Source organism: Eriocheir sinensis, chromosome 57 (assembly GCF_024679095.1).
Source record: "Eriocheir sinensis breed Jianghai 21 chromosome 57, ASM2467909v1, whole genome shotgun sequence".
Classification (NCBI taxonomy): domain Eukaryota; kingdom Metazoa; phylum Arthropoda; class Malacostraca; order Decapoda; family Varunidae; genus Eriocheir; species Eriocheir sinensis.
Genome location: NC_066565.1, coordinates 3,638,189 through 3,658,188, shown reverse-complemented (window position 1 = coordinate 3,658,188; position 20,000 = coordinate 3,638,189). Strand labels below are relative to the sequence as shown.

Sequence of the window (20,000 nt, the reverse complement as noted above, 5' to 3'; positions counted from 1 at the left end):
TAGGCTGAATAAATTTACTTCTTTAAGCCTTTGTTCATATGACAAATTTCTCAACCTAGGAATCATCTTTGTTACTCTTCGTTGGACCCGTTCCAACTTTTCTATGTCTTTTCTGTAGTAGGGAGACCAAAACTGTACACAGTACTCTAGACGGGGTCGAACCAACGAATTATACAGTTTTAATATTACTTTTTCCGACTTATTATTAAAGACTCGTCCGATGAAGCCAACCAATTTGTTTGCAGTTTTAACTACCTCTGAACAATGTTGACCGGGCTTTAAATCGCTTGATATAGTGATTCCAAGATCCTTTTCTTTACTTACTGCAGAAAGTTGTTGGCCATTCATTACGTACCGAACGCGATTGTTATCTTTTTCGATGTGCAACACTTTACATTTGTCAACGTTAAATTTCATTTGCCATTGATTGGCCCAACGTGCAAGTCGATCTATATCTGATTGTAAAGCTTCTTCGTCGAGTGTCGCAGTTACTTTACTAGCAATTTTTGTGTCATCAGCAAATTTTGATACTTTGCAAGTGAGCCCATCATCGATATCATTAACATAAATTAAGAAGAGCATGGGGCCAAGCACTGATCCTTGAGGTACGCCGCTTTTGACGTCGAGCCAGTTAGATGTAACACCGTTTAGAACTACTCTCTGTTTCCGCTCAGAGAGCCAGTCCGCAAGCCAATTGTAAATGTTACCCGAGATACCGTGCGCCAGTAGTTTGCTGAGCAATCGTTGGTGGGGGACCTTATCAAATGCCTTTTGAAAATCCAGATATATGATATCTACTGATCTGCTTTCATCGAACACCTCAAAAATATAATGAAAAAAATCAAGTAAGTTAGTCAAACACGAACGTTTACTACGGAAGCCATGTTGCGAATTATTTATCATATTATTTTCTTCGAAGAATTTCACCATATTGTCGCGAATGATAGTCTCCATTAACTTACAAACAATCGATGTCAGGCTAATTGGTCGATAGTTTCCTGGATGAGACTTGTCCCCCTTTTTGAAAATTGGTGTGACATTTGCAAGTTTCCAGCTGTTAAAGATTTATTTAATATGATGGAGAGCGGTTTACAAATTTGATGTTTGATTTCTTTTAAGACCCTAGGGGTAATTTTGTCTGGACCAGGAGCTTTGCTTACTTTAATCTTTTCAATTGTGCGTAAAATGTCACTTTCTACGATGAGCACGCCACTTAACATCTTTTTGGTCCTTCTAACCTCCGGCGGTTGAGGTGATAAACAATCTTCGTCGGTAAATACGGATGCGAAAAAGTTATTTAGGATTGTAGCCATTTCATTTTCATCGTTCGTGTGGTTACCATTGTCATTAGCAAGCGATCCGATACCACAAGTGAGTGACTTTTTATTATTTACATAGCTAAAAAAAATCTTTAGGATTAGATTTGCTCGTTTCCGCTATATATTCTTCAAGATTTTTCTTGCTTCGTTTTATTAATTTCTTGGTTTCGCGGCGAAAGGGATGGTAGGGGAGGAGAGGGGGAGAAGAGGAGGAAGGGAAGGGAGAGGAAGAGGAACTGGGGTAGAATTGGGAGGAAAGGAAGGAGAGAGAAGGGGAGGGAAGAATGTGGGAGAGAGGGAGGAAGGGGAAGGGGAGAGGGGAGGGAAGGGATGAGGAGTGGAAGGGAGATTAGAAAGGGAAAGGGAGGAAAGTGAAGGGGTTACGAGGGAGTAGATGATAGGGAGAGGAAGGAAAGAAGGTGAAAGGGGAAGAAAGGTGAAGGGAGAGGCGTAGGTGGATGAGTGAGAGGAAGGGAGGAAAGAAAGGGAGAAGGAAACGGACTAAGGGAGGAAGGGAGGAAGTAATACGAGGGAGAAGGGAGGAAAGGGAGAAGGGTTAAGAGAGGATGGCTGAGGAGAGAAGGAAGGGAGGAAAGAAAGGGAGAGGGAGGAAAGAAAGGGAGAAGGAAACGGACTAAGGGAGGAAGGGAGGAAGTAATACGAGGGAGAAGGGAGGAAAGGGAGAAGGGTTAAGAGAGGATGGCTGAGGAGAGAAGGGAGGAAAGAAAGGGAGAAGGAAACGGACTAAGGGAGGAAGGGAGGAAGTAATACGAGGGAGAAGGGAGGAAAGGGAGAAGGGTTAAGAGAGGATGGCTGAGGAGAGAAGGGAGGAAAGAAAGGGAGAAGGAAACGGACTAAGGGAGGAAGGGAGGAAGTAATACGAGGGAGAAGGGAGGAAAGGGAGAAGGGTTAAGAGAGGATGGCTGAGGAGAGAAGGAAAGGGAGACGGTAAGAAAAGGGAAGGGACTGAGGAAGAGAGGAAAGGAGAATTGGAGGGGGGAAAAGAAGATTGGAAGGAGGCAAAAAGGGCAGGTAAGGATGGAGGAACAGGGAGAGGGAGGAGAAAGGGGATGGAAGGATGGAGGGACAGAGGAAGAGGAAGGAGATACAAAGGGCGTCACACTACCACCAGGGTCATAAAACTACTCCTGGAAATGCCCCAAACTCCTACGAAAGCCTTGTCAAATATGTGTTTCCTAGGTTCATGGTACAGAAGAAGCGTCACACTACCACCAGGGTCATAAAAATACTCCTGGAAATGCCCCAAACTCCTACGAAAGCCTTGTCAAATATGTGTTTCCTAGGTTCATGGTACAGAAGAAGCGTCACACTACCACCAGGGTCATAAAAATACTTCTGGAAATGCCCCAAACTCCTACGAAAGCCTTGTCAAATATGTGTTTCCTAGGTTCATGGTACAGAAGAAGGGTCACACTACCACCAGGGTCATAAAAATACTCCTGGAAAGCCCCAAACTCCTACGAAAGCCTTGTCAAATATGTGTTTCCTAGGTTCATGGTACAGAAGAAGGGTCACACTACCACCAGGGTCATAAAAATACTCCTGGAAATGCCCCAAACTCCTACGAAAGCCTTGTCAAATATGTGTTTCCTAGGTTCACGGTACGGAAGAAGGGTCACACTACCACCAGGGTCATAAAACTACTCCTGGAAATGCCCCAAACTCCTACGAAAGCCTTGTCAAATATGTGTTTCCTAGGTTCATGGTACAGAAGAAGCGTCAAACTACCACCAGGGTCATAAAACTACTCCTGGAAATGCCCCAAACTCCTACGAAAGCCTTGTCAAATATGTGTTTCCTAGGTTCATGGTACAGAAGAAGGGTCACACTACCACCAGGGTCATAAAAATACTCCTGGAAATGCCCCAAACTCCTACGAAAGCCTTGTCAAATATGTGTTTCCTAGGTTCATGGTACAGAAGAAGGGTCACACTACCACCAGGGTCATAAAAATACTCTTGGAAATGCCCCAAACTCCTACGAAAGCCTTGTCAAATATGTGTTTCCTAGGTTCATGGTACAGAAGAAGGGTCAAACTACCACCAGGGTCATAAAAATACTCCTGGAAATGCCCCAAACTCCTACGAAAGCCTTGTCAAATATGTGTTTCCTAGGTTCATGGTACAGAAGAAGGGTCACACTACCACCAGGGTCATAAAAATACTCCTGGAAATGCCCCAAACTCCTACGAAAGCCTTGTCAAATATGTGTTTCCTAGGTTCATGGTACAGAAGAAGGGTCACACTACCACCAGGGTCATTAAACTACTTCTGGAAATGCCCCAAACTCCTACGAAAGCCTTCTCAAATAGGTGTTTCCTAGGTTCATGGTACAGAAGAAGGGTCACACTACCACCAGGGTCATAAAACTACTCCTGGAAATGCCCCAAACTCCTACGAAAGCCTTGTCAAATATGTGTTTCCTAGGTTCATGGTACAGAAGAAGCGTCACACTACCACCAGGGTCATAAAAATACTTCTGGAAATGCCCCAAACTCCTACGAAAGCCTTGTCAAATATGTGTTTCCTAGGTTCATGGTACAGAAGAAGCGTCAAACTATCACCAGGGTCATAAAACTACTCCTGGAAATGCCCCAAACTCCTACGAAAGCCTTGTCAAATATGTGTTTCCTAGGTTCATGGTACAGAGGAAGGGTCACACTACCACCAGGGTCATAAAACTACTCCTGGAAATGCCCACAACTCCTACGAAAGCCTTCTCAAATAGGTGTTCTTGGGCAATGAAATGTCTTACAATACGAACCTTAGCATCTTATATATTTTTGTTTGACATATACATACATAAACCTTCAATATAGCAAGTGGAAGAGGAGAATCAAATCTGGCATCATCTTCTGTATATATTTCACCAATGAGTATACCTAATATTAGCATAGCAACAACCCTTACAAACAACAACCCTTAGAAATGCACACACGTAATTTACATCAACTTACGGAAGAAATAAAGAAATAAAAAACAGCTTAAGTACTTCTACCAGGCATTTCACAGAGAGAGAATTGTATCGGAGTTGAACAGCTGTAAGAGGTTATGTACATGGTGGTGTCATTATTTGAGAAGAAGTACACGGCGCCGCATTGCTGTGAGGTGCTGGCCGCGGGAGGGCTGCGAAAATAGCTACAGTGCACGGGCCAGCCATTCAGATAGTACCAGGTCTTCTCCTTGATGTCCGTGGCGCCGATCCAGTATATGCCATGGGCTAGAGAAAAAATGTGGTCGACTTGTAAATTAAAGCTAAACAACCGAGCCATGAATATAATGTAAACAAATGGGAGAGTGCAGGGGAGAGGATGATAAAGATATGATTCTCTCTCTCTCTCTCTCTCTCTCTCTCTCTCTCTCTCTCTCTCTCTCTCTCTCTCTCTCTCTAAATGAGGGAGTGGAGGGGAGAGAATAATAAAGAAATGATTCTCTCTCTCTCTCTCTCTCTCTCTCTCTCTCACACACACACACACACACACACACACACACTTTTTTTTACAGTAAAGGAAGCAGGTCAAGGGCAAAAAATAGAGAAAAAAAAAAACGCTAATCGTTGCCCCTATACGAAAAACCATAGATGGGCCGCAAAAAGAATGAAAAGTCGAGTATATTCTTCACAACAACAACAACAACAACTACTACTACTACTACCACTACAACTACTACTACTACTACTACTACAACAACAACAAAAATCACAAATACTCACGAAAATTGGACTCTTTAAAAATGGAATGAAGCAGGCCGGGACAGATGAAAGAGGAGGCGAGCTCGGCGTTTTCCTTCTTGCACCTCTGCCTCGCCTGCTCCCAAGTGACAAGGTTTGCGAACTGCATGAAGTAACACTGGGGCCCGTACAGTCCGTCGTAGAGGAAGCTGTACGTCCCTGTCTTGCAGCTTTGGAGCACTGAAAGAGGGTGTTAGTAAGTCAGTGATTATGTAAGAAAAGTAAGGTTGGTTGCACTTGTTGACCACTGAACTTAAGAATGAGCTCCGGGGGACAGAATGAACCAAGAATAGATGGCGCCACTATAAACACTTGCCTGCGCCATGATGGGCTTGAGTCGACCACCAACCAGCCCGCTAAAGAAAGTCATTCATTTTTATACGCCTATAGCCCCTATAGGCGTATAAAAATGAATGAATAAATAAATGAATAAAAATACTTCAAACCAACCTTGACAGTCGTATAGAGATTGCTGTCCTTGAACCACCGCCGCCACCACCAACACCACCACCATCACCCACGAGGAGGAGGAGGAGGAGGAGGCCATCTTGGTTCTTTGGTTGGTGTTCCCAGACGCTCCACCCTTCACGTCAGCTAATTCCAAAGGCCGAAAATGAGATCAGTCGCTTTCTAATGAGTGTGTCTGTAGGTTCACGGGACAAAAAAAAAATGATAAGAGTACAAGAAGGGTCATAAAACTACCCCTGAAAATGCCCAAAACTCCTAGGAAAGCCTTGTCGAATATGTGTACTTGGGTGCCGAACTGTTCAGGATTAGGCCCTTTGTGGAGGAGGAAGAAGAAAAAGAAGAAGAAGAAGAAGAAGACGAAATAGTAGTAGTAGTAGTAGTAGTAGTAGTAGTAGTAGTAGTAGTAGAAGAAGAAGAAAAAGAAAAAAAAAAGAACAGAAACAATAAAAAGAAAAGAAAAAGAAAAAAAGGAACAACAATAAAAAACAAAAACAAAGAGCAGAAAACAAAAACAAAACAAAACACAACAAAATAAAGAAAACAAACAGCAATAAGAAAAAAAAAAACACCCATCAACACAACTCAAGTTTCCCTCACCTTCCTGACGTTCACTCCAAGACGACGTGATTTCAACTGCTTCCCGGCCGACGTGACAGACTCCTCTCCTCGACACCCCCGGACAAGGACACGGCGGCTCAAGGAATGGAATGAAGCAAGCGAGCCGATAACATCAACATCTATCACCTCAACCTTCTCCTTGTCCTCGTCCTTCGCTGTAAAACTGATATGCTATTGCTAACTTTGCTTCTCTTCTTCTTCTTCTTCTTCTTCTTCTTCTTCTTCTTTTTCTTTTTCCTCTTCTACTTCTTCTGTTTCTGTTTTTTCTTCTACTTCTTCTTCTTCTTTTTCTTCTTCTTCTTCTCTATCTTCCCTCACAACTAGCTTTTCGTTCTTCATTTCTTTTTTTCTCCTTCTTCTTCTTCTTCTTCTTCTTCTTCTTCTTCTTCTTCTTCTTCTTCTTCTCTACCTTCCCTCACAACTACCTTTTCCTTCTTCATTTCTTCTTTTCTCCTTCTTCTTCTTCACCATATCTCTTCCTTACCTTCCTTTCGCTTCTTCTTCTTCTTCCTCTTCTTCTTCTTCTTCTACTTCTTCGCAACCTCACTACTAGTTTTTCGTCTTTCAATTCTTCTTCGATTCGACCTTCCTCCTCCTCCTCCTCCTCCTCCTCCTCCTCTCCTTCCTCCTCCTCCTCCTTCCATCAATGCTAGCTTCCTGCCTTAAACTCCTCCTTTTTTCCACTTCCTCCAAACCTTCCAAACCTCACAACTTAGAGTCCTCCTCCTCTTCCTCCTCCTCCTCCTCCTCTCTTCTTTCTCCTCCTCCTCGCAACCTAACTACTAGCTTTTCGTCTTTCAATTCTTCTTCGATTCGATCTTCCTCCTCCTCCTCCTCCTCCTCCTCCTCCTTCCTCCTTGTGTCCCCTATCCTCCAAACCTTCCAAATCTCACAACTTAGAATCCTCCTCCTCCTCCTCCTCCTCCTCCTCCTCCTCCTCTCCTTCCTCCTCCTCCTCCTCCTTCCTCCTTGTGTCCCCTATCCTCCAAACCTTCCAAATCTCACAACTTAGAATCCTCCTCCTCCTCCTCCTCCTTCCTCCTCCTCCTCCTCCTCCTCCTCCTCCTCCTTCCTCCTTGTGTCCCCTATCCTCCAAACCTTCCAAATCTCACAACTTAGAATCCTCCTCCTCCTCCTCCTTCTCCAGGTAACATGTAGTACCTTAAAAGTACAACAAACACAAGACAATCGTTCCCTTACCTGTGTTTGCGTCCCTTGTTGAAGAGTGGTTCGACAGGTAAGAGGAGCCAGGTGACCCTCCAATTAACCTGCAGCACGCCATCTCTTCTGTCCTGGGGATCCTCTGTTCACTTCCGCTGTTAGTTATCTTCGTTAATTATATTCGTTCTTCTCCTCTTCTTTGTGTTACTCTTCATTATATTTTTCTATTTTTTTCATCTTCGTCATTTTCCTTTTCCTGTCTTCTTTTTTTTTTCATCTTCTTCGTCATTTTCTTCTCCGTCTTCTTTTTTTCATCTTCTTCGTCATTTTCCTCTCCCTGTCTTCATTTTTTTCATCTTATTCGTCATTTTCCTCTTCCTGTCTTCATTTTTTTCATCTTATTCGTCATTTTCCTCTCCCTGTCTTCATTTTTTCATCTTATTTGTCATTTTCCTCTTCCTGTCTTCATTTTTTCATCTTATTTGTCATTTTCCTCTCCCTGTCTTCATTTTTTCATCTTATTTGTCATTTTCCTCTCCCTGTCTTCATTTTTTCATCTTATTTGTCATTTTCCTCTCCCTGTCTTCATTTTTTCATCTTATTCGTCATTTTCCTCTTCCTGTCTTCATTTTTTCATCTTATTTGTCATTTTCCTCTTCCTGTCTTCATTTTTTTCATCTTATTTGTCATTTTCCTCTTCCTGTCTTCATTTTTTTCATCTTATTTGTCATTTTCCTCTTCCTGTCTTCATTTTTTTCATCTTATTTGTCATTTTCCTCTTCCTGTCTTCATTTTTTTCATCTTATTCGTCATTTTCCTCTTCCTGTCTTCATTTTTTTCATCTTATTTGTCATTTTCCTCTTCCTGTCTTCATTTTTTTCATCTTATTCGTCATTTTCCTCTTCCTGTCTTCATTTTTTTCATCTTATTTGTCATTTTCCTCTCCCTGTCTTCATTTTTTTCATCTTCTTCGTCATTTTCCTCTTCCTGTCTTCATTTTTTTCATCTTCGTCATTTTCCTCTTCCTGTCTTCATTTTTTTCATCTTCGTCATTTTCCTCTTCCTGTCTTCATTTTTTTCATCTTCTTCGTCATTTTCCTCTCCCTGTCTTCATTTTTTTCATCTTCGTCATTTTCCTCTTCCTGTCTTCATTTTTTTCATCTTCGTCATTTTCCTCTTCCTGTCTTCATTTTTTTCATCTTCGTCATTTTCCTCTTCCTGTCTTCATTTTTTTCATCTTCGTCATTTTCCTCTTCCTGTCTTCATTTTTTTCATCTTATTCGTCATTTTCCTCTCCCTGTCTTCATTTTTTTCATCTTCTTCGTCATTTTCCTCTCCCTGTCTTCATTTTTTTCATCTTATTCGTCATTTTCCTCTCCCTGTCTCCTTTTTTTCATCTTCTTCGTCATTTTCCTCTTCCTGTCTTCATTTTTTTCATCTTATTCGATATCTTCCTTTTCGTGTTATTGTTCATTCTGTTATTCTGTTCATCCTTCATATTCTTTTTTTAATCACGAAATCAATAACGCTTCAAAGTGTTTCACCTTGTTATGTTTTACCAAAGTTTAAAGTAACGGAATTAACCGCCGCGGCAACGCGTGGACAATGTAGAGTCTCGCAAGGAAGTGCTGACAATGTTTACGGAAAGGTTCTCTCTTAAAGTGACAGCTGGCAATGTTTAAGCTACAAGGTATCAACATGTTTAACCCGGTAGCAGTGACGGGCCAAACTTGTGGCTTTACCGTGTAGCAGCGACGGGCCAAACTTGTGGCTTTACCGTGTAGCAGCGACGGGCCAAACTTGTGGCTTTACCGTGTAGCAGCGACGGGCCAAACTTGTGGCTTTACCGTGTAGCAGCGACGGGCCAAACTTGTGGCTTTACCGTGTAGCAGCGACGGGCCAAACTTGTGGCTTTACCGTGTAGCAGCGACGGGCCAAACTTGTGGCTTTACCGTGTAGCAGCGATGGGCCAAACTTGTGGCTTTACCGTGTAGCAGCGATGGGCCAAACTTGTGGCTTTACCGTGTAGCAGCGATGGGCCAAACTTGTGGCTTTACCGTAGCAGCGACGGCCAAACTTGTGGCTTTACCGTGTAGCAGCGATGGGCCAAACTTGTGGCTTTACCGTGTAGCAGCGATGGGCCAAACTTGTGGCTTTACCGTGTAGCAGCGACGGGCCAAACTTGTGGCTTTACCGTGTAGCAGCGACGGGCTAAATTTGTGGCTTTACCGTGTAGCAGCGACAGGCCAAACTTGTGGCTTTACCGTGTAGCAGCGAAGGGCCAAACTTGTGGCTTTACCGTGTAGCAGGGACGGGCCAAACTTGTGGCTTTACCGTGTAGCAGCGACGGGCATAACTTGTGGCTTTACCGTGTAGCAGCGACGGGCCAAACTTGTGGCTTTACCGTGTAGCAGCGACGGGCCAAACTTGTGGCTTTACCGTGTAGCAGCGATGGGCCAAACTTGTGGCTTTACCGTGTAGCAGCGACGGGCCAAACTTGTGGCTTTACCGTGTAGCAGCGACGGGCCAAACTTGTGGCTTTACCGTGTAGCAGGGACGGGCCAAACTTGTGGCTTTACCGTGTAGCAGGGACGGGCCAAACTTGTGGCTTTACCGTGTAGCAGCGACGGGCCAAACTTGTGGCTTTACCGTGTAGCAGCGACGGGCCAAACTTGTGGCTTTACCGTGTAGCAGCGACGGGCTAAATTTGTGCCATGATATAAACCCCAAAAAAATAGATGATGCATAAACTGATCACAAATGCGTTGATATATATTATGAAATGGTTTGCGTGAGTGATGATTTTTTCTCATTTTTCTCGCTTAGAGGGGCCTTTAAGAAACATGATCCCCGCAGCTACCGGGTTAACTGAGTGTGATTTATCTCGGTATCACACTGACGCACTAAAAGTTATTCTAAGATGGAAGCATTGGGAGGCGGTGGCCGAGTGGTCAACCTGGAAGCGAGGTGTCCTAGACCTAAAGGACCCGGGTTCATGTACTGCCCGCCGCTACGAGCTGACAATGTTCAGTCATCGCCGAGTGGCCTTAAGCGGACTCTGGCAAACTTTAAAGTGGATGAAAAATGAGCTCCTGGGGGCAGCATGAGCCAAAGAAGAATGGCGCCACTATAAAACAATTGCTCGCGCCACGAACGGGCTGGGGCCGACCAACAGGTCCTTGATGAAAGGCTACCTGCGGTATAAGCCGAACGTAAATAGAAAAGGAAAACATACTGCAGAAAGCATAACCATTTATTTATTTTCTGATGGTGTAATGTTTATTTCTATTGTATCTTCTCTTTCCTGTGACTTGAGCTCCATCAGAGGAGGAGCATCAAGACACCTTTGTAACTAAATCGTAAAATTATTTCACTTACCTGTGCACGGGGGCCGCCAGGTGAGTGCGTGGCAGGGCTGAGCAGGCAGGTGGACAGGTGATCATCTCTCCTGCCAAAAGAGAGAAAAATACACGATAACCGAATATACTCTGGTAAAGGATGATAAACTGAACACCCTTGACGTCAATTGAACCTGTAGAAATAAAGTGAACCCTAGGATTAAAATGCTCTCTAGAAATATATTGAACCCTCTTGATGACAACTAAACCCCCTTGAAACAAACTGAACCCCTTTGATGTCAACTAAACCCCCTTGAAACAATCTGAATCTCCCTTGATGCCAACTAAACCCTTTGAAACAAACTGAACCTCCCTTGATGTCAACTAAACCCCCTTGAAACAATCTGAATCTCCCTTGATGCCAACTAAACCCTTTGAAACAAACTGAACCTCCCTTGATGCCAACTAAACCCTTTGAAACAAACTGAACCTCCCTTGATGTCAACTAAACCCCCTTGAAACAATCTGAATCTCCCTTGATGCCAACTAAACCCTTTGAAACAAACTGAACCTCCCTTGATGCCAACTAAACCCTTTGAAACAAACTGAACCTCCCTTGATGTCAACTAAACCCCCTTGAAACAATCTGAATCTCCCTTGATGCCAACTAAACCCCCTTGAAACAAACTGAACCCCTTTGATGCCAACTAAACCCCCTTGAAACAAACTGAATCTCCCTTGATGCCAACTAAACCCCCTTGAAACAAACTGAACCTCCCTTGATGCCAACTAAACCCCCTTGAAACAAACTGAATCTCCCTTGATGCCAACTAAACCCCCTTGAAACAAACTAAACCTCCCTTGATGCCAACTAAACCCCCTTGAAACAAACTGAACCCCTTTGATGCCAACTAAACCCCCTTGAAACAAACTGAACCTCCCTTGATGCCAACTAAACCCCCTTGAAACAAACTGAACCTCCCTTGATGCCAACTAAACCCCCTTGAAACAAACTGAACCTCCCTTGATGCCAACTAAACCCCCTTGAAACAAACTGAATCTCCCTTGATGCCAACTAAACCCCCTTGAAACAAACTGAATCTCCCTTGATGCCAACTAAACCCCCTTGAAACAAACTGAACCTCCCTTGATGACAACTAAACCCCCTTGAAACAAACTGAATCTCCCTTGATGCCAACTAAACCCCCTTGAAACAAACTGAATCTCCCTTGATGCCAACTAAACCCCCTTGAAACAAACTGAATCTCCCTTGATGCCAACTAAACCCCCTTGAAACAAACTGAATCTCCCTTGATGCCAACTAAACCCCCTTGAAACAAACTGAACCCCTTTGATGCCCACTAAACCCCCTTGAAACAAACTGAACCTCCCTTGATGCCAACTAAACCCCCTTGAAACAAACTGAACCTCCCTTGATGCCAACTAAACCCCCTTGAAACAAACTGAACCTCCCTTGATGCCAACTAAACCCCCTTGAAACAAACTGAACCCCTTTGATGCCAACTAAACCCCCTTGAAACAAACTGAACCTCCCTTGATGCCAACTAAACCCCCTTGAAACAAACTGAACCTCCCTTGATGCCAACTAAACCCCCTTGAAACAAACTGAACCCCTTTGATGCCAGCTAAACCCCCTTGAAACAAACTGAACCCCTTTGATGTCAACTAAACCCCCTTGAAACAAACTGAACCTCCCTTGATGCCAACTAAACCCCCTTGAAACAAACTGAACCCCTTTGATGCCAACTAAACCCCCTTGAAACAAACTGAACCCCTTTGATGCCAGCTAAACCCCCTTGAAACAAACTGAACCTCCCTTGATGCCAACTAAACCCCCTTGAAATAAGCTGAACCCCTTTGATGCCAACTAAACCCCCTTGAAACAAACTGAACCCCTTTGATGCCAACTAAACCCCCTTGAAACAAACTGAACCTCCCTTGATGCCAGCTAAACCCCCTTGAAACAAACTGAACCTCCCTTGATGCCAACTAAACCCCCTTGAAACAAACTGAACCTCCCTTGATGCCAACTAAACCCCCTTGAAACAAACTGAACCCCTTTGATGCCAACTAAACCCCCTTGAAACAAACTGAACCCCTTTGATGCCAACTAAACCCCCTTGAAACAAACTGAACCCCTTTGATGCCAACTAAACCCCCTTGAAACAAACTGAACCTCCCTTGATGCCAACTAAACCCCCTTGAAACAAACTGAACCTCCCTTGATGCCAACTAAACCCCCTTGAAACAAACTGAACCTCCCTTGATGCCAGCTAAACCCCCTTGAAACAAACTGAACCCTCTTGATGCCAGCTAAACCCCCTTGAAACAAACTGAGCCTCCCTTGATGCCAACTAAACCCCCTTGAAACAAACTGAGCCTCCCTTGATGCCAACTAAACCCCCTTGAAACAAACTGAGCCTCCCTTGATGCCAACTAAACCCCCTTGAAACAAACTGAGCCTCCCTTGATGCCAGCTAAACCCCCTTGAAACAAACTGAGCCTCCCTTGATGCCAGCTAAACCCCCTTGAAACAGACTGAGCCTCCCTTGATGCCAGCTAAACCCCCTTGAAACAAACTGAATCTCCCTTGATGCCAGCTAAACCCCCTTGAAACAAACTGAATCTCCCTTGATGCCAGCTAAACCCCCTTGAAACAAACTGAATCTCCCTTGATGCCAACTAAACCCCCTTGAAACAAACTGAACTTCCCTTGATGCCAACTAAACCCCCTTGAAACAAACTGAACCCCTTTGATGCCAACTAAACCCCCTTGAAATAAGCTGAACCCCTTTGATGCCAGCTAAACCCCCATTGAAATATCTGAGCCCCCTTTGAAATAAACTAAACCCTTTGAAATAAAATAAACTCCATTAATGTCAACTGAACCTATAGAAATGAACACACACACACACACACACACACACACACACACACACACACACACACACACACACACACACACACACACACACACACAGCTCTTGCCTCAAAACAAAAACAAAAAGGGAACACTAGCTAACAATCACGAGTCCAGCATATGACCAGACCGTGAGTGAATGCCAAGCCCATTTGCACCCCACCACAAACACATAGTATAATCTCCTGAAAGAGGGCCAGCAGGGCACGCGCCGAGGTACAATGTCATCCCTTTCTGGGTAATCTGGGAGCGCATCAGGCGTTAGGAAGACCCACAGGTGCTAGGCTCTGATGTGGAGGCCGCGTGGAGGATGAAATATAGGATGGATGAAATGAGTGGAACATGAAGTGAAATAAGGAAAATGTGGAATAAACAGAGGAGGAAGGAAAAGGAAGTAAAGGAAACCAAATAGAGGAAACTGAGGTGAAATGAATAAAGCTGGAACAAGGAAATATAAGATGAAAAGGAGAGAGAAGAAGAAAAAGAAAGAAATCAGCGACAGACCCACAAGTGTTAGGCTGTGATGGCGGGAAGTAAACAGGAAGGAAAATGAAGTGAAGGAAGCGAAACGGGGAGGAAAATGAAATGGGAAAAACGGGAAGGGAAGTAAACAGGAAGGAAAATGAAGTGAAAGAAAATGATATGGGAGGAACGAGACTGCTCCCATAAAAAGAGTTGCGAGGAAAATGAAGGGAAGGGAAACGAAGAGAAGGAAACAGAACAAGGGAAAAATGAAGGGAAATAAGTGAAATAGGGAAGGGAAATGAAGAGAAGGAAACAGAACAAGGAAAAAATGAAGGGAAATAAGGAAAATGGAGAAGGGAAATGAAGAGAAGGAAACAGAACAAGGAAAAAATGAAGGGAAATAAGTAAAATGGAGAAGGGAAATGAAGAGAAGGAAACAGACCAAGGAAAAAATGAAGGGAAATAAGTAAAATGGAGAAGGGAAATGAAGAGAAGGAAACAGAACAAGGAAAAAATGAAGGGAAATAAGAAAAATAGGGAAGGGAAATTAAGAGGAGGAAACAGAACAAGGAAAAAATGAAGGGAAATAAGAAAAATAGGGAAGGGAAATTAAGAGGAGGAAACAGAACAAGGAAAAAATGAAGGGAAATAAGTAAAATAGGGAAGGGAAACGAAAAGAAGGAAACAAAACAAGGAAAAAATGAAGGGAAATAAGTAAAACAGGGAAGGGAAACGAAGAGAAGGAAACAGAACAAGGAAAAAATGAAGGGAAATAAGTAAAATAGGGAAGGGAAACGAAGAGTAGGAAACAAAACAAGGAAAAAATGAAGGGAAATAAGAAAAATAGGGAAGGGAAATTAAGAGGAGGAAACAGAACAAGGAAAAAATGAAGGGAAATAAGTAAAATGGAGAAGGGAAATGAAGAGAAGGAAACAGAACAAGGAAAAAATGAAGGGAAATAAGTAAAATGGAGAAGGGAAATGAAGAGAAGGAAACAGAACAAGGAAAAAATGAAGGGAAATAAGTAAAACAGGGAAGGGAAACGAAAAGAAGGAAACAGAACAAGGAAAAAATGAAGGGAGATAAGTGAAATAGGGAAGGGAAATGCGGTAAAACAAAACAAAAAAAACAACAACAACAGGGAAGTGAAGGATGATATAGAAGCAAAAAGGGAAGGAAACAAAAGGTGCAGGAAAAGAGTGAAATAAAAAGGAAGGAAACGAAAGAGAATTTAACAGAAAAGGGAGAAAAAGGAAATTGAAGTAAAGAAAACAGGGAGGGAAACAAACAAGGCGAGATAAACAAATAAAGAGCAAAGAAACACACACACACACACACACACACACACACACACACACACACACCTATTCTCCCAAAAAAGATAAACAATAAAAAGTAAAATGCAAAAAATGACCGAACGAGAGAGAGAGAGAGAGAGAGAGAGAGAGAGAGAAATAAAGAAAGAAAAGGAAAGAAAAAGAAATACGAAGAAAGAAGGAAAAAAGAAAAAAGGGAGAAGGAAAGAAAGGAAGTAAAAAAGAAGGAAAAAATACGAGAGAGAGAGAGAGAGAGAGATCATGCTGGCTTATCCCTTAACCTTGTTTTGGCAGAGTTAAAACACGTTGATCCTGCCTGTAATAGTTTCCTCCCTCCTCCTCTTCCTCCTCCTCCTCCTCTTCCTCCTCCTCCTCTTCCTCCACCTCCTCCTCCTCCTCCTCTTCCTCCTCCTCCTTTACTTATTTTTTGTTTTATCCATTTATCATTTTTTCCTTTTCTTCCTCCTCATTTTTTTTATTTTCGTTTCTGTCTATTTAATCTCCTTTTTCCATTTTTTTATTTTCCTTATTCCTTTTCTTTTTTTTTCCCTATTATTCCCTTCACCTCCTTTCTACTTTCGTTTATTCTCCTCCTCTTCCTCCTCCTCTACTATTTTTTTTTTTTATTCTGTTTTGAGTTTATTTATTTCCTTCATTTATTATTTTTTTCCTTTCCTTCCCTCCTTTTCATTTTTTTATTTTCGTTTCTGTCTATTTCATCTCCTATTTATATTTCTTTCTCTCACTTATTCCTCCGTTTTCTGTCTATTATTTTCATCTCCGTCTAACATTTCTTTCTTTCACTAATTCCTCCGTTTTCTGTCTATTATTTTCATCTCCTAACATTTCTTTCTCTCACTAATTCCTCCGTTTTCTGTCTATTATTTTCATCTCCGTCTAACATTTCTTTCTCTCACTAATTCCTCCGTTTTCTGTCTATTATTTTCATCTCCGTCTAACATTTCTTTCTCTCACTAATTCCTCCGTTTTCTGTCTATTATTTTCATCTCCTTCTAACATTTCTTTTCTTTTACTTATTCCTTTCCTTCTTTCCCCATTCTCCCCTTCACCTCCTTTCCCCTTCCGTCTATTCTTTCCTATGTTTTTTTTACTTTATATTTGTGTCTTTTTTATCATAGTGCTTTTCTTCCTTGTGTATTTATTTCTTACTTTCTTTGTTATTATCTTTCTCTATTTTCCTATTCCTGTTTTTCGTTAACTTTACAAATATAGTTTCTTATTTTAACCACTTAAGAAAAATAAGAAGAAGAAAAATAAGATGAAAAATTGGAATAAGAAGAAGAAAAGAAGAAAAGGAGAACAAGAAATATACAAAAAAAGCTCACAGATGACACACACACACACACACACACACACACACAGAGGTCAACTTCCCGTCATTAAATACCGACATAAAACCACCCAAAGAAGCCCTACACACACACACACACACACACACACACACACACACACACACACACACACACACACGAAGCCCCACGGAAAAAGGGTCAATCATATCATAAAAGTGTCTCGCCTTAACGAACTTATGACGCAATCAGCCAGTTATCACTTCATCTGGGGGCGTCATCATCATCATTGCTGCTACTACTACTACTACTACTACTACTACTACTGCTACTACTACAACAACTACTACTACTACTACTGTTACTACTATAATACTTCTACTACTGATAATGAAGTGATAAAAGGAGGAGGAGGAGGAGGAGGAGGAGGAGGAGGAGGAAGAAGAGGAGGAGAAGGAGGAGGAGGAGGAGGATTATTGGAGCGTTCATCTTGGCGCCACAACTGCTGGGTCATATGGCGCCGAATTTAATCGATCTATTATTCTCTAAAACAATAAAACCGGAAAAACAACACCAATAAAACTATATAAAACCACTTAAAAATTAAAAACGTTTTAAAAAATGCACTAATAGCTATATGAAACCGGTTAAAAATAAACTAAAAGATAAAAACAACGATAGAAAGTCAATAAAACCTACAGGGACGAGGAGGAGGAGGAGGAGGAGGAGGAGGAGGAGAAGGAGGAGGAGGAGGAGGAGGAGGAGTTCTAGTGGTGTAATCATTTCGTCAGCCACTTGAGTGACCCGCGGAAAAGATTATCAAAACAACTTGAGGACGTAACCGTGGGTACGTTCACTTCGCCCCTGACGCACCAGTGACAGGGCAATGCGATTCTTGAAGGAGTTGGTCTTTTCGCACTAACTGTTTCGGCAGGAAGGTTGTTCCCGTGGCGGACGACTCTGTTCCGAGAAATAACTCCTGCCCCTGTTTGTGCTGCCTCGCTTCGCTTTGAAATGTTTGACTACTGTTTCTAGCTCCCGGGTTAGTTGGGACCGCAAAAAAACTTAGAGTGATCGACATTACTGACCATGTTCATGTACTTGAACTTGCATCAAGTTTCCCCCCACCCACCCACCCAGCAGTCAACTTTTCCAGCGTGAAGAGGTTGAGTCGCTTGAGTCGTTCTTCATAAGGTCCTCAATGATGGTATCATTTTCATAGCGCGTCGCTGTACTCTCTCGAGCTATTCAATGTTCTTGAAACTATAGGTACCAGAACTGCACTGCATATTCCAGGTGAGGTCTCACCAATGAGTGATACAAGAACAACATTTCTCTCGGCGTCTTACACTCGAAATTACTCGCTATGAAACCCAGCATTGTATTACCTTTTTTGGAGGCATGTTTCAAGTCACTGCTGATAGTGACCCCCGAGAGACTTGTAGTGCATGGCTGCTGACTCAGGTAGCATGTACTGGCACTATTTCTGGACCCAAGTGGAAGACTTTACACTTGTTGAGGTGAAGGAGGAGAAGAAGGAGGTGGTGAAGGAGGGTGTCCAGATAGATATGGAGGAAAAGTACTCAAAATGCTTATGTAGCACACACACACACACACACACACACACACACACACACACACACACACACGTTTGGATATTCTCTTTGCAACTCTTGACAAACTTTTAACTGTGTGAAGGGGAAGGGGGGGGCTAAGAGGACCCACTTAGGTATTGCTATTAATGTTTATTTTCTTTCATCTCTCTCTCTCTCTCTCTCTCTCTCTCTCTCTCTCTCTCTCTCTCTCTCTCTCTGAATGCTTCCTTCTCTCCCTGGGTCAATGAGGGGAAGGTGTATCAACTCTCTCTCTCTCTCTCTCTCTCTCTCTCTCTCTCTCTCTCTCTCTCTCTCTCTCTCTCTCTCTCTCTCTCTCTCTCTGGCACCTTCTTCCTTCTCTCTCATCTCTCACTCTTCCCATTTCCTCCTATACTCCCTTCCTCTTTTTCTTTTTTTCCTTTACTGTTCCTTCTTCATTTCTTCCCTCTTTCTCATCCTTCCTTTATTTGTTTTATTTTTTCTTCCTTCCTTTCCTCTCTTCTTCTATCCTTCTGCTAAAGTGCCTTACCATCTTCTCTCCTCCTCCCTTCCCTTTCTCAGTTCTTTCTTTCTTTATCTAACTCCTTCCTTCTTTCCTTCCTTCCTTTCTTCCTTCCTTTCTTTTCCTGATTGGCATTTCATCCTTCTCTTCCTTATTTTTCTTCCTTTCTTTCTTTCCTTTTTTCTCTTTTCCTTGGTTTCTTTCCTTCCTTCCTTCTTTCTTTTTTATTTCCTTTCTTCCTTCTTTCCTTTCTCCAACCCTCCTTCTATACATATACTCTCTCTCTCTCTCTCTCTCTCTCTCTCTCTCTCTCTCTCTCTCTCTCTCTCTCTCTCTCTCTCTCTCTCTCTCTCTCTCTCTCTCTCTCTCTCTCTCTCTCTCTCTCTCTCTCTCTCTTAACATTACCATCTCTGTTCATCCATCTCTCTCTCTCTCTCTCTCTCTCATAATTATAGCTTTTCTTCCCTTCCTCTTCTTTTTCTTCTTTTTCTTCTTTTTCTTCTCTCCTATCTTTCTCTCTTTATTATTTTCCTCCTTTCCTTCCTTCTTTTCCTACTTTATTTATCTGCCTGCCTTCATTCATTTCTTTCTTTTCCTCTTTCTTTATTTCCTTTCATTCCTTCTTTCACTCTCCCTTCCCCTTCATTTCTTCCCTTTCTCTTCCTTCCCATCCCTTCCCTACCATATCCTACCTTTCAACTCTCTTCCCTTTCCTTCCCTACCCTTCCCTACCCTTTCCTTGCCTTCCCTACCCTACCTAACCTTCCCTACCCTATCCTCTCCATCCCTGACATATCCAAGCCTTCCCTCCCCTTCCTTCTTTCCTTCCTTCCCTTCCTTCCCTACCCTACCCTACCTAACCTTCCCTTCCCTATCCTCTCCTTCCCTTCCATATCCAAGCCTTCCCTCCCCTACCCTTCCCTTGCCTTCCCTTCCCAACCCTACCCTACCTAACCTTCCCTTCCCTATCCTCTCCTTCCCTTAAATATCCAATCCTTCCCTCCCCTACCCTTCCTTTGTTTTCCTTGCCTTCCCTACCCTACCTAACCTTCCCTTCCCTATCCTCTCCTTCCCTTCCATATCCAAGCCTTCCCTCCCCTACCCTTCCCTTGCCTTCCCTTCCCTACCCTACCCTACCTAACCTTCCCTTCCCTATCCTCTCCTTCCCTTCCATATCCAAGCCTTCCCTCCCCTACCCTTCCCTTGCCTTCCCTTCC

General features: G+C 42.9%; 2 long non-coding RNA genes across 4 annotated transcripts; one reads left to right on the top strand and one right to left on the bottom strand.

The window, feature by feature from the left end:
• Positions 1 to 2,526: 2,526 nt before the first annotated feature.
• LOC126984622 (uncharacterized) lies at positions 2,527 to 3,988 on the top strand. Of its 2 annotated transcripts, none has more exons than XR_007737145.1 (3): positions 2,527 to 2,727; positions 3,039 to 3,142; positions 3,663 to 3,988. It is a non-coding gene; the product is annotated as an uncharacterized LOC126984622 (long non-coding RNA). The 2 variants fall into 2 exon arrangements; XR_007737144.1 differs by having other exon boundaries at positions 3,039 to 3,246.
• A 199-nt stretch (positions 3,989 to 4,187) lies between these two features.
• On the bottom strand, positions 4,188 to 6,290 carry LOC126984621 (uncharacterized). Of its 2 annotated transcripts, none has more exons than XR_007737142.1 (4): positions 6,135 to 6,290; positions 5,520 to 5,663; positions 5,052 to 5,249; positions 4,188 to 4,559 (listed from the first exon to the last, which is right to left on the bottom strand). It is a non-coding gene; the product is annotated as an uncharacterized LOC126984621 (long non-coding RNA). The 2 variants fall into 2 exon arrangements; XR_007737143.1 differs by having other exon boundaries at positions 5,520 to 5,712; positions 6,135 to 6,235.
• Positions 6,291 to 20,000: the final 13,710 nt, after the last annotated feature.